Consider the following 12296-nt stretch of genomic DNA (forward strand, 5'->3'; position numbering starts at 1 on the left):
ACTAATAGTGAATTTCGTACAAGCAACCAGAGTTCCAAGGATATAAGGCTACTTATTTTCCTGATTTTAGATAACAAAATTATGGAATAGTCTGATATTTCATGATCAAACTTGAAGTCCCTTCAATTGTAAGGCTTTCTTCTAAAAATAACACTAAAGAAAGCTTTAAGTTTAAGGAGGCTTTGAATTTGATCGTGAAAGTATAAACCGGCACCTGCACCATTTTGTGTCATGAACCATTTTATTTTGATTGTGTTTCTTTATCGAATTCTCCTCACATGGATACATGTTATGTGCAAAAAGTTGCGACTATTTTTTCTACGATTCCAAGTCATCTAAAAAACTGTGATTGCAGTGACACGTCTTCACCATCATAGAAGGATAAAAGGTTTCATTATAATAGCATCTTTTCATAATAATACTTTTCAAAATCATAACTTTCATGATCGAGAAGACCCTTGAATTTGTTTTTCAATGTACCACACTCTATTTTTGTATCACGCAGAGGCTTAATGTGAAAACAACATCCATGATCTCATGATCATTTCAATCATAATTTTGTAAAAGTTCAGGGTTCAACTGATAAATTGAATGCTTCTGACAATGATTCTATTCTTGGTGTTCCATGTGTGGTCAATATATACAAAACAAAGGTCCCCAATCTACACAGATATGAACCTGGAACATTTAGCTACACGTTTCTACATCGGTGTAACACACTAACGTAAAATTGTAAGCGCATGTAGTTTATTGAGCAGGGGTGGATTAGTTAATTTTAATTCAATTTGAATGAGTTTCTGAAGGTATGTATTCCTCAATATTTCCGATTGACCTTGTGGAATCATTTAATTTCAGTGACAATCCTTTCATAAAGATCTCAGAACTTTCGGAACTTTTATTCCTTTGAAGATATTAATGCTTCGAAAAAATTGCTTTGTCGTCCTCTTCTTCATGTGTCAGTTAGACCTTTCGCCCTGTATCGTTTTAAACCCTACGATGATCCCTATTTAAATCAGCTTTTACACGGAAATAGAGTCTTTATTCTGCATCGATGTTCAGGACTACGAGAAACAAACCCAAATTCACTGGATACTGTCCTGGAAGATAGCGTCGTATCCAAAAGGAGTGACGTAGAGCCACGGCACGGCGCCGGGACGTTAGCGCCGCTTTAGCACACGTATAGTATTAGTGCAGTGGTAGATTTTGTGGACGAGGGTTCGAGACAAGACTCCCCTAACTGTGTCAGCCTCCTGTCAGAGTATCCTCTCTAATTTACAGTTCATCTGCAATTGTGTGCCAGGATTTCGGATCCTAGATAGCCAGCAATGACGTAGTGTTTGTGTATTGCGGACCCTGAAGGACCGAAGGGCGCAACCTTCATTTCTGGTATGTTTTTTTTTCCAGGACAGTAAAGAATAGAATAACAATCGACCTGAAAGTTTTATGAAATTCGGTAACTTTCCAATAGGGTAGATGGGAAAAGGGGTATGCGTAAATGGTCAAGGTCTCTGGGTGGTGATTTCAGGATTCATTATTTTGGACCCGAATCCAATCAATGTTATTATTCGTTCTCTTTCTCCCCATTCCGGCAGAACACCTATTTTTTCATCGATAACTTCGGCTAGATATTCCAGCCCTCGAAAGTGCGGAGCTTTCGTTCAAAAAGGAATTAATTGAACCTCGCTTTTTTCGATGAGAATTGAATGAAACTCGATGGAAATGTATTGATAATTATTTTTTATCACTTGACTCTGAAAAAGTGGGTTTTGTTTATTCATCCAATGTCTATCCAACACTTTCTGTATTATTTTCCCTGTTATGAATTGATCATTAGTTCTATAGAAGCATAAAACTTCCGAAAACTCTGAAACAAGTTATATATAATCCCAATGCAAAAAAATCCATCAAAAAAATTAATTTTGTTCGAATAATGACTACATAATAAATGAATTTCCATCAACCTTGTTTGTATGAATAAGTGGGTTCTGATCATAGACTATATGTCCATGGTTCTGATGTAGACATTATTTTTCACATCAATTTACGGTAATACCAATCACAAACACGAAATATTAAAATAAACTGCATAAATTCGAAACAGAATCTTTATAAAACGAACGAGAAAAACTGACGAAGTTACTGGATCGAAAGTGTTTTATTCAATTGCCAGTAGACAATATGAAGAAACTGCAGCTTTACTGAAATAGCCTGTCATAAACCCACGATAATAAAAGTGGAAAATATCAGGGCTTGAGATATCTACGTTCTTGGTGGTTTTTCAGCAGACAATAAAATGGTATTTATTGTATTTGGAAAGCCTCTGACCACCAACCAGAGGAATGAAGGCTTGAGGAATGGACGAAAAGGACATAAATATGATTGGATAAAACCTCGAATCAGCTGATCAAAACAAGAAAAACTATTTGGAAATTGACTGAAGTATCCCAGCGCATTCGCCATTTATGTCCATTCTATTATTGTGCCTTTGGAATCAAACCCAAGAAATATCGAACTGTTTTCACAGTTTTAAAATAAACGGAAAAACATAATAGGTACTTTCGTTTGCATAAAAAGTGCACTTTTCTACACTCGATTTTAGTAGTGTAGTTTATTTACATCTCCTTTTGACTATGTGTAGATAAACTACACTTCTTCTGCACTGGTGTAAATCAAATCGAGTATAGAAAAGTGCTACACTTTTTATGCAAACGAAAGGACCTAATGTAAAACGTCCTCGTTCGCCTCTGAAAGAGTCCTGCCAAAAACAAATGGACTCAATTTTCTTACCTACAAAATTTCAAAAACAAAGATTCAGATCGACCCGAATGGTTTCGAAGCCATTCCATTCCATCAGTCGAACAATTGCCTTCACGTAAGAATGATGGCTATCCTGTCGGGTTCAATATAGGCATTGTTCCATTAAAGAAATTGTCCAATCCAGTTCCATACCTCCAGATGGCATTCCTCGCCGCAGTTGAACGAATTATTGCGAGATTAAATCTCGATTATGCCCCATTCATACATTCCCCAAATATGGGTGTAACGGGCAGGCAATTATCTTGGTTCAATTCCGAGTTTTTGTACGGCTCTTGCATCTGACAGATCAGGAATACTCGAAAAAACAATATCTCAAGATGAGAGATTGGAAAACGGGAAACGTTCCCGTCGAGGACGAAAACAAGGGGGATTATTGGAAATTTCGGGATTCTGAATCGTTTTCCCGCTGGATTGCAATATGTCTGAGTCCTTTCTATGCATCCGTCGATGTTCGACTGATGAAACTCATGTTTTCACTTGAGAAATTCAATATTTCGATATGGTTCTCGATATTTCAGAAACTATATTGAAAAATTCTCCTAGACGTTGATTAAGTTATGATTATTGACAAATGAGGAAACACTGGCATGAAGACAGGAGCTAGGAAATAAAAAAAAAACAAGGAAAAACTCAGGAAGTATCCGATAGATAATGCTCGAATGTGGCACGAACTTTCAAAACGTTATTCAAGGGGACAGCTTCAATTTTAAACTTGATCTAATTCGTATTTCGCGAAATATTGGGAAAATAATAACGTGCGTTCAAAAAAATTCGTCGTCAAGTAGGCTATGGAATTTTGAACGTCGATATTTCGTGTCTAAACGTAATTCTTACGTCCAGTTTCATAATCAAATTTAAAGTCACTTTAAGCTTAAAGCTTCCTTTAGTGTCATTTTTAGTAGGGTTAAAGGAAGCTTTAAAATTAAAGGGACTTTAGGTTTGATTATGAAACCGGCCGTTAGCTCGTGCTTTACTATTTTCCAGGTGAACTGTCATTTTAGCATTTTAGGTTGTTGTTGAATTAAAATTATCAGCAAATTATAAAGATGGTTTTTACGGACGTGTGAAAGACTTTTACTATTGAATTCTACTTCAAAATTGGAAAGAAAATTGAAGGAAAATGGAAATATTCTGTTCCGGCGACTTCATTGAAGCCTATGTTGCTATTGATTATTAAGAATGAATTTTTCCATTGTACTGTTTTGCGATGTGTTGACGTAACAGATATGTTCAAACAAAAAAGGAAGTGGTATAACAAAAAAGAAAACTCTAGAGTTCAGTAATAATGAAAACATGGTGACAGAAGCTCGACAAACCTCTCTTCAGATTTTATCTCAAGTGGATGGAGTATCCGTTGGCATATGCCACCCGATTTTGAAAAAAAGATATTCATTTGTTTCCATAAAGATTGACATGTTATCAGAAAACTGAAAAGGTTGTGATTACCTAACCTTGTAGCATCCGAGAAAAATTGGAGTTCAGTATCATACTGAACTGATGCATACTGACAGTATGCATCAGTCAAAGGCAAAATGTTGACCTACTTTCTTTTATGGAACTTCAATAGCAGAACGTTATGAAGGAGAAAGCATCATGCCTTTTTATAGCTGAATTGAATTTTAATAAATTGTCCAATAGCTATTTTCATGTAATTCAGTTCTTTTAGTTTAGTCATGGATTTTCAGTAATGACTGAATCAATTCAATATTTATAGAGAATTAATAAACATTTTATTGAGAATCTTACTGTGATTTATTCATATGACTGAAGTAACTAGAACCTTCTTACAAAAAAACATACTACCACGCTCAATTCAAGATTAATGTCTCTTACGTATGAAAATAGTGGACGGTTAAAATTTTTACGAAGAACTTTTCTAACCGCCTCAGATTGTTTGGATTCTTGTCATCTTACTCAATGAAAGAAATGCTTTTCGAACGTTGGGTGAAATTTACAGGTAACCTTTTCTGAAAAGAGCCTTTCCGTACAAAATTACGATATATAGGTTAATGTCATCATTGTTTACATTTTGGGAAGATGAAGTAATTCAAGGAAAGATATACGTTCAGCCACCGAACATCAGCCTTCAAAATTTCATAGCCTACTTGACGACTAATTTTTTTGAACGCACGTTATTTATCTTCTGGGAACCAGGCAGCGTTTATGGAGTTCGATATCTGGATGGGTGACCACTTCAATTATGAATCTGACCAAGCAACCAAAAATGCTCAGGAACGACATGTGTCATGAAAAATAGACAGAAGCAACTTTCGGAGCCAATAATTAAAAAAAAATTAGAGAGTACAAGGGCACATTGAAAATTTCACATCCCGTATTTCAGTTATAATCACTTTTGAGAAATGGTTATACAGCAAAGTCAAGTTAATTGTAGCATTTGTGGCTACTGACTACGTTCTCGAATAGGTTAGGTTAGTCAGGTACCCCTACATTAAAAAAAAAACGTTTAAAGGGTGTATTATGCACTTCGCGGTCCTCATTCTCTATTCAAATTTCGAGAGTTGGGGTCGTTGAGCAAAGGGGTGAAATGATATGGTTTCCGTTTCAAAGGATCCCCTTCTCGAGGACATGATCGATCTGTCAGAGCGATTTTCAAAAATTATTTTCTCCCTACCTGAAAAGAGCTCTCTTCGCCCTTCAACCCTTATAAGTTCGTCCGGTTTAGGGGAAAATTCCGATAGCGATTCATTCGTCGAGGGCAAACGTCCAATTTTCATCGTACGGCACTGCCGCTACTGCACTGGGCCGACCCAACTTTCCGATTCACTAATTGGTTTGGGAACAATTATGCCCGCATCCTCTCTAATCATAACGCGGCGCCAATTATCCCATATTTTCCGAAATCTGGTCATTATCGTCCTTGGTTAGTTGAAGTTTATATTATCACTCTCGAGCACTTCACGATTCGGAGAAAGGGTGGAAACACAACGCGGAGAATTCTAGGCAGTGGTTGATCATTGATAAAATCTTCGAATGTTGACCAAAAGCGATCTGCACACGATTTGAAAACGATGTAGACTTCTTAAACCGAATTGTTACTATGGATGAGACTTGGGTACATTTCTACGATCCAGAAACATAGCAACAATCGAGTTACGCAATAAATTAAATGAAAAATGTGAATGTGAATATCCAAAAATTGGAGTATCGAGCCATCATCAAGTACCTGCATTTAAAAGGGTTAAGATGTAAGCAGATTTACGAAGATATGCTTAATACCCTTGGTGGTCAATGTTCTTCGTATGCGACCGTGAAAAATTGGACTGAAAGCTTCAAAAGAGGTAAATTTTCCATTGAAGATGATGACCGATCGGGAAGGCCAGTTTCTGTGTCAGTCCCCGAAAATATCGATGCAGTTCATGACATGATTTTATCAGACCGTCGAGATGGGCTAAAACGGATATCTGAAGCACTGAATATGTCATACGAATGCGTTCATCGTATAGTTCACGTGAATTTCTACATGAGAAAAATTGCTGCAAAATGGATCCCCAAATGTTTGAATGTTGACCAAAAGCGTGCAAGGGTAGAAGCATCGCGTTCGATCTGCACTCCATTTGAAAACGATGTAGACTTCTTAAACAAAATTGTTACTATGGATGAGACTTGGGTACATTTCTACGATCCAGAAACAAAGCAACAATCGATAGAATGGCGACCCTCTGGTTCTCCAAGACCTAAGAAGTTTCGTGTCAAAAATCTGCTGGAAAAGTTCTTGCTTCAGTTTTTTGGGATTGCCATGGAGTAATCATGATTGATTTTCTGGATAAGGGTAGAACAATAACCGGAGATTACTATTCGTCATTACTGACCACTCTACGAGAAAAAATTAGAGAGAAAAGACGCGGATAGCTATCCAAAGGTGTTTTATTTTTGAAGGACAACGCCTCTGCACACAAATCTCATGTTGCCATGCAAAAAATTCGTGATTTAGGGTTTTAATTAATAGAACACCCCCCTTTTTCACCAAATTTGCCTCCATCCGACTATCATCCCTTTCCTCAACTGAAAAAAAGTTTAAAAGGTCGTAAATTTTCTTCAAACGAGGAGGTAATAAAAGCTGTTGAGCTCTGGTTTGCAGAGCAAGAAGAAACATTTTTTTAAGGTCTAGAGACGTTGCAGGTTCGCTGTAATAAATATATTCAATTAAGAGGAGAATATGTTGAGTAATAAAATATATTTACATTGAAATTTTGTTTGGTTCTATAGTAGGCTAAGAATTTTTCAATATATCCTCGTACATTAAACATCTGGCAACAAATTGACGAAAAATCAGAATGTAATGATAAAAGAGCATCAGAAAAATAACATTAAAAATTAAGGTACAAAATGAGTATTAGTATGGCAATAAATAACTTCTTTTATTTTTGAAGTTTTCATTCAACAATTTGGTCGTATCCATGTCCCAGTTTCCTCTTTAATTTCATAAAAAAACCTGGCAGATTCTTCATTTGGCATGCAAGAACTCTCTGTGAATGCGGAAAATTCACCAATCTCCACTCCAAAATTTTTATCAGCGATCAACCGATAATTCTAATTAACCTCAACCTTTTCGTTATGCTTCTGACGAAAGTTCTATCGAGCGTTTCTGAAGTTTCCCGCATTAAACATGAACTGTGGTGTAATCAATTTAAAAAACATAGTAGACAACAACTCAACCGTTTCATGAACGGCTAGGGGTGCACTCACGCGAACACAATGAATATGTTATTTTTTTCAATAAATGTTTCGTGATAGTTGAGTTGAGATTACACACCAATTTGCTCGCAATGGTGAGTGATTTATTTGGGATGTCAACACTTGTCGAATCGTCAATGACGAGAGTGAATGTTTGAAGGGGTTCGTTTTCGTGAAAAGCATACCTATTGAATGATCCACATAAGGGGAGCCTTCAATGGGATGAAACTACCTAAACAGGGAATTAGAGTATCGATTGTATTTGTAGGTATCTATACGCCTTAATTACCGGCACTTCCATTAGCGGCTCTATCACAGCCATAAGTTTCGTTTAGGGGTTGTAAATGAGATATTCTAAACAGTGGCGCATCCTATTTTCATGAAACTGAATAGGATTAACGACGGGGTCATAAAATTCGTTGCGAACAGCAAGGCTTGGCCTCCTGAAGATCAATCTGTGAAGATTCGAATCAGAAACGAAAAATATTATGGTGGATGTGAACTTTGTACCGTTCTGAATGTGCCAAAGTACGAGGATGTATTGATATCTAGTTAGCCTAGACCAGTTCCATGCATAAAAAAATATTGCGTTATCATAGCAACGAACAATAACTCATTAGTGAAAAATTGGACTGCAAGCTTCAAAAGAGGTGAATTTTTCATTGAAGATGATGACCGATGGGGAAGGCCAGTTTCTGTGTCAGTCCCCGAAAATATCGATGCAGTTCATGACATGATTTTATCAGACTGGGCTAAAACGGATATCTGAAGCACTGAATATTTCACGTCAATTTGGACATGAGAAAAATTGCTGCAAAATGGATCCCCAAATGTTTGAATGTCGACCAAAAGCGTGCAAGGGTAGAAGCATCGCGTTCGATCTGCGCTCGATTTGAAAACGATGTAGACTTGTTAAACCAAATTGTTACTATGGATGAGACTTGGGTACATTTCTACGATCCAGAAACAAAGCAACAATCGATGGAATGGCGACACTCTGGTCTTCTAAGACCTAAGAAGTTTCGTGTCCAAAAATCTGCTGGAAAAGTTCTTGCTTCAGTTTTTTGGGATTGCCATGGAGCAATCAAAATTGATTTTTTGGATAAGGGTAGAACAATAACCGGAGATTACTATTCGACATTACTGACCACTCTACGGGAAAAATTAAAGAGAAAAGACGCGGAAAGCTATCCAAAGGTGTTTTGTTTTTGCAGGACAACGCCCCTGCACACAAATCTCATGTTGCCATGCAAAAAATTTGTGATTTAGGGTTTGAATTACTGAAACACCCCCTTATTCACCAGAATTGTCTCCATTCGACTATCATGTCTTTCCTCAACTGAAAAAATGTTTAAAAGGTCGTAAATTTTCTTCCAACGAGGAGGTAATAAAAGCTGTGGAGGTCTGGTTTGCAGGGCAAGAAGAAACATTTTTTTTTCAAAAGGTCTAGAGACGTTGCAGGTTCGCTGTAATGAATGTATCCAATTAAGAGGAGAATATGTTGAGTAATAAAATATTTTGACATTGAAATTTTGTTTTGGTTGTACAGTAGGCTAAGAATTTTTCAATATATCCTTATTTCATACCCCTTTGGAGAATAACATACATTCTGAGAGAATTAACAGTCACATAAGAGTTTACCATTTACGAAAGTAACCAGTGAATTCGGATCCATAAACTTCTCTGGGAATTTCAAGTCTCTAGCTTTTTTCCTTTAGAAGTAAGGGTGCGAAAAATTGAACAAAAAACATAACCTTCGTCTAAAATTCGCACCATTTTCTTCGTGCTCGATTCAAAAAGTCCACTATGGAGAATAATCAAACAAAATAAGATCTCTCTGAGCTGAATGCGCCAAAGTCGGACCTTCTTTTATGATGATCAAGTACAAGCTAGTACGGAACTGAAAGAGTTTGGAGCTTTTACCCATTTCCCCACATTTCAGCCTAGTTTCATGTAAATATCACGTGAAATGTTCAGGCCGCAATTCCGCTTCCTTCGACAATTAACCGAGAAATCCACTTTTTCTCACGCAATAGTGATAATTTATTTTCTGGCGAAGTGTGCGCCATTGCCATAAGCTCATAAATTACCTCTTTGACGTGACTGAATTCCATATTTGATTCTTATGGAAATTACCCCCTACCCCGACGTCACTCAGTACACAGATGTTAATTGTCTAGCTGACCTCGCTGAAGATTAAGGATGAAAAGTGGGGAACATTTTCCAAAAATGATAACCCTAAGCCATTTTTCATACCCACTGAGAAACGGTCTTTTCGTGACCGGGCTTATCAATTTCCGCTGACAGCCACAAAAATGTTCAAGTTGCCATGGATCAGATTTGTAAGAAGTTTCAGTAGGTCAGAGACATTTTAGCTCGGAATCATACTGTACTGATGAATAAAATACAGAAGGAAGCCAGGAGCCATATTTTCCTTATGAAAAGTAATTATGGACTTTATCCGAATTTTTCTTGTAGAAAAAGAACCACCAAGAGTAATAAACGAACATTATGCCAGATAAATACACGAATTGTATTCTAGGGTAATTTGTTCCCCCTGTAATAATCACCTTCAACCTTCGAACATATATATATTTCATGTTAACGATTCCAGTTGTGGATGTGAGCTTTGTGATAAAAATATCGTAATGTAGAAAGAAAGGTTTCGATGGAATTGAGATAAATTCGTACATGGAAAACAATTTAACAACTGCAATTTACATAATGCTCCATTGGTCGAAGCTTGCTCTCTTTCAAATAGCTAAACATTTTATAATTGAATTTTCCATGTCATGGTTAGAGTGCAATACAAAAATGTCAGTTGAATTTAGGAAATACGCGGAATCGAGTGAACTCTACCTATATTGGATGTGATTACAATTCACGTTGTTCGACTCCAATGTTTAATATACTGGGTGTTTTCTTACCTACTGACTGTTCACAGTATGAAAACTTAACACCTTGATTTTACGGCTTGAAAATGTGGAAAATCGCTCGGATTTTTCACATGAGAAAAGAAGCTATACTGCATTCACATTTATTTTAGCAGTCGGTTGGCCATGAAATAATTTTCTCAAGTTTTTGCAACTAGAACGGAGTAAGGTTGGCACTCATGAAATGTCGTTAATGTCAATACGCCGTTTCCACAACCAATATCAATTTTTATTACGAAAATGCCGAAAGTGATTGAAAAAAGAGACAGGGTTTCAGGAAGTGCTATTTAGAATTCAGGTCCGCTCATTCAAATAGTTATACCCTGATATTCTAAAATCCACAATACGTCAGATGGTAGCGAACATATTCAATGTAAGAGAATTTATATAATGTTTTATCTGAATCTGAACGACTTATATTTCAGCTGAATATTTCCACAATCAGAAAGATTGTGAATGAAGAGGACGACAAAGAATTTCCTTCTATTGGGAGACCCAAAAATGTGGAAGTATTCGAGAATTTTATGTTTGATTGAATTAATGCGAAAAGTTTACTACAGAATTTTCGATGAATGTCATCGTAGAATAAGTTCCCGAAAATTGATTTTTCTATTTTTCATTTGTCTTGTCCTATACATTGTAAATGTCTTAAGGTACCAATAAATACCTAATTATCATTATTATATCATTGTAGCTATTAAGATGAACAGCCACAAATACGCGCCAGTTGTCCTGTTAATTGTTTATTCATGTGAAATTTTTGTTGAAAGGTGAAGTTCATCTTGACTTGAAACTTCCTTTGATTCCTTTTACTTATATTGACGCAAGAAAATTTGTTGAAGAATTTAACATTCTTGTAATTATCTGTTAATTCCTTCGGGAGATACCCATTCCCAACCACTGCATCATATGCATTTCATCTTTGGGTTAATATTTTTGAAATCGACAACTGATGTAACGTATTCAAACTTTAGCCAAAGAAGATAACGAACATTAACTCTCCTCAATCTAGTGCATATTATGATATTATACTGATCCCTTGTATTTTCCATGCAAATAACTGGATTTGGTATGCCTTCAAAGAGTTTGTATAAACTTCAATTATGTTCGTCACATATTTTCCGAAGAGATTCGACATTGTGATAAAATACGTAATAACATAAACTTTCACGTAGAACGGGCAACATAACGTTGATTTAAAACCCAAAATTGTTTTGACAAGAGTCATAACCCAACATTTTCGTACATACATAGTGAAATGTGTCAAATTTCCATGGCCAATCGACTGCTATAATAAAAGTGAATGGAGTAGAGTTACATGTATTCAATCCGTAATATAACTCCTGAGAAAACGAATCTTGATGTTGCATATAATGATTTTTATGAAAATTGCAGTTTTCTTTTTTCACATGCTCATTTCGAGTGAAAACTTCGATAACTTCTGCCGATGGTTCTGTGACCCTTCAACTCCGCAGAACTCAGACCTGGTTGGACGGCTTCCATATACAGTAAAAAGGTGAAATAAACCTCATTTGTGTACCGTTGTTCATCGATCGGTTTGTTCGGTGTTCTCTCTTCTGGGGAAGAAACAACCCCGCTTCGTTTTGTCGCTCTTTTTATCTCCTCCATGTAATGCAAACAATATTTCTCCGGGGGCCGCAGTGGAAGAGGTTGCAAATTAATATTTTCTCATTTTAAGAAGACATCCGAAAGATACTTGGGTAATTTGGGAGGACGGATGGTGTCTACAAAGTATTTTAGGGGTGGAAAATGTACGAGAATGAACGACACCGTTTTATATCGATAATAGAGGGTCAGATGGAAACATTTCTGATGGAGATTGGTCAGATA

The 12296-nt window shown here is 36.5% G+C and overlaps 1 protein-coding gene across 1 annotated transcript in view; it reads left to right on the top strand.

The window, feature by feature from the left end:
- Positions 1 to 1148: 1148 nt before the first annotated feature.
- Positions 1149 to 12296, top strand: part of LOC123311223 (acetylcholinesterase-like) — a 31300-nt gene continuing 20152 nt past the window's right edge. Inside the window, exon 1 of the mRNA XM_044895056.1 lies at positions 1149 to 1386. The gene's annotated coding sequence lies outside the window, so the exon portion shown is untranslated. The remainder of the gene's footprint in view (positions 1387 to 12296) is intronic.

The sequence above is a fragment of the Coccinella septempunctata genome, chromosome 4 (genome assembly GCF_907165205.1).
Source record: "Coccinella septempunctata chromosome 4, icCocSept1.1, whole genome shotgun sequence".
Lineage (NCBI taxonomy): Eukaryota > Metazoa > Arthropoda > Insecta > Coleoptera > Coccinellidae > Coccinella > Coccinella septempunctata.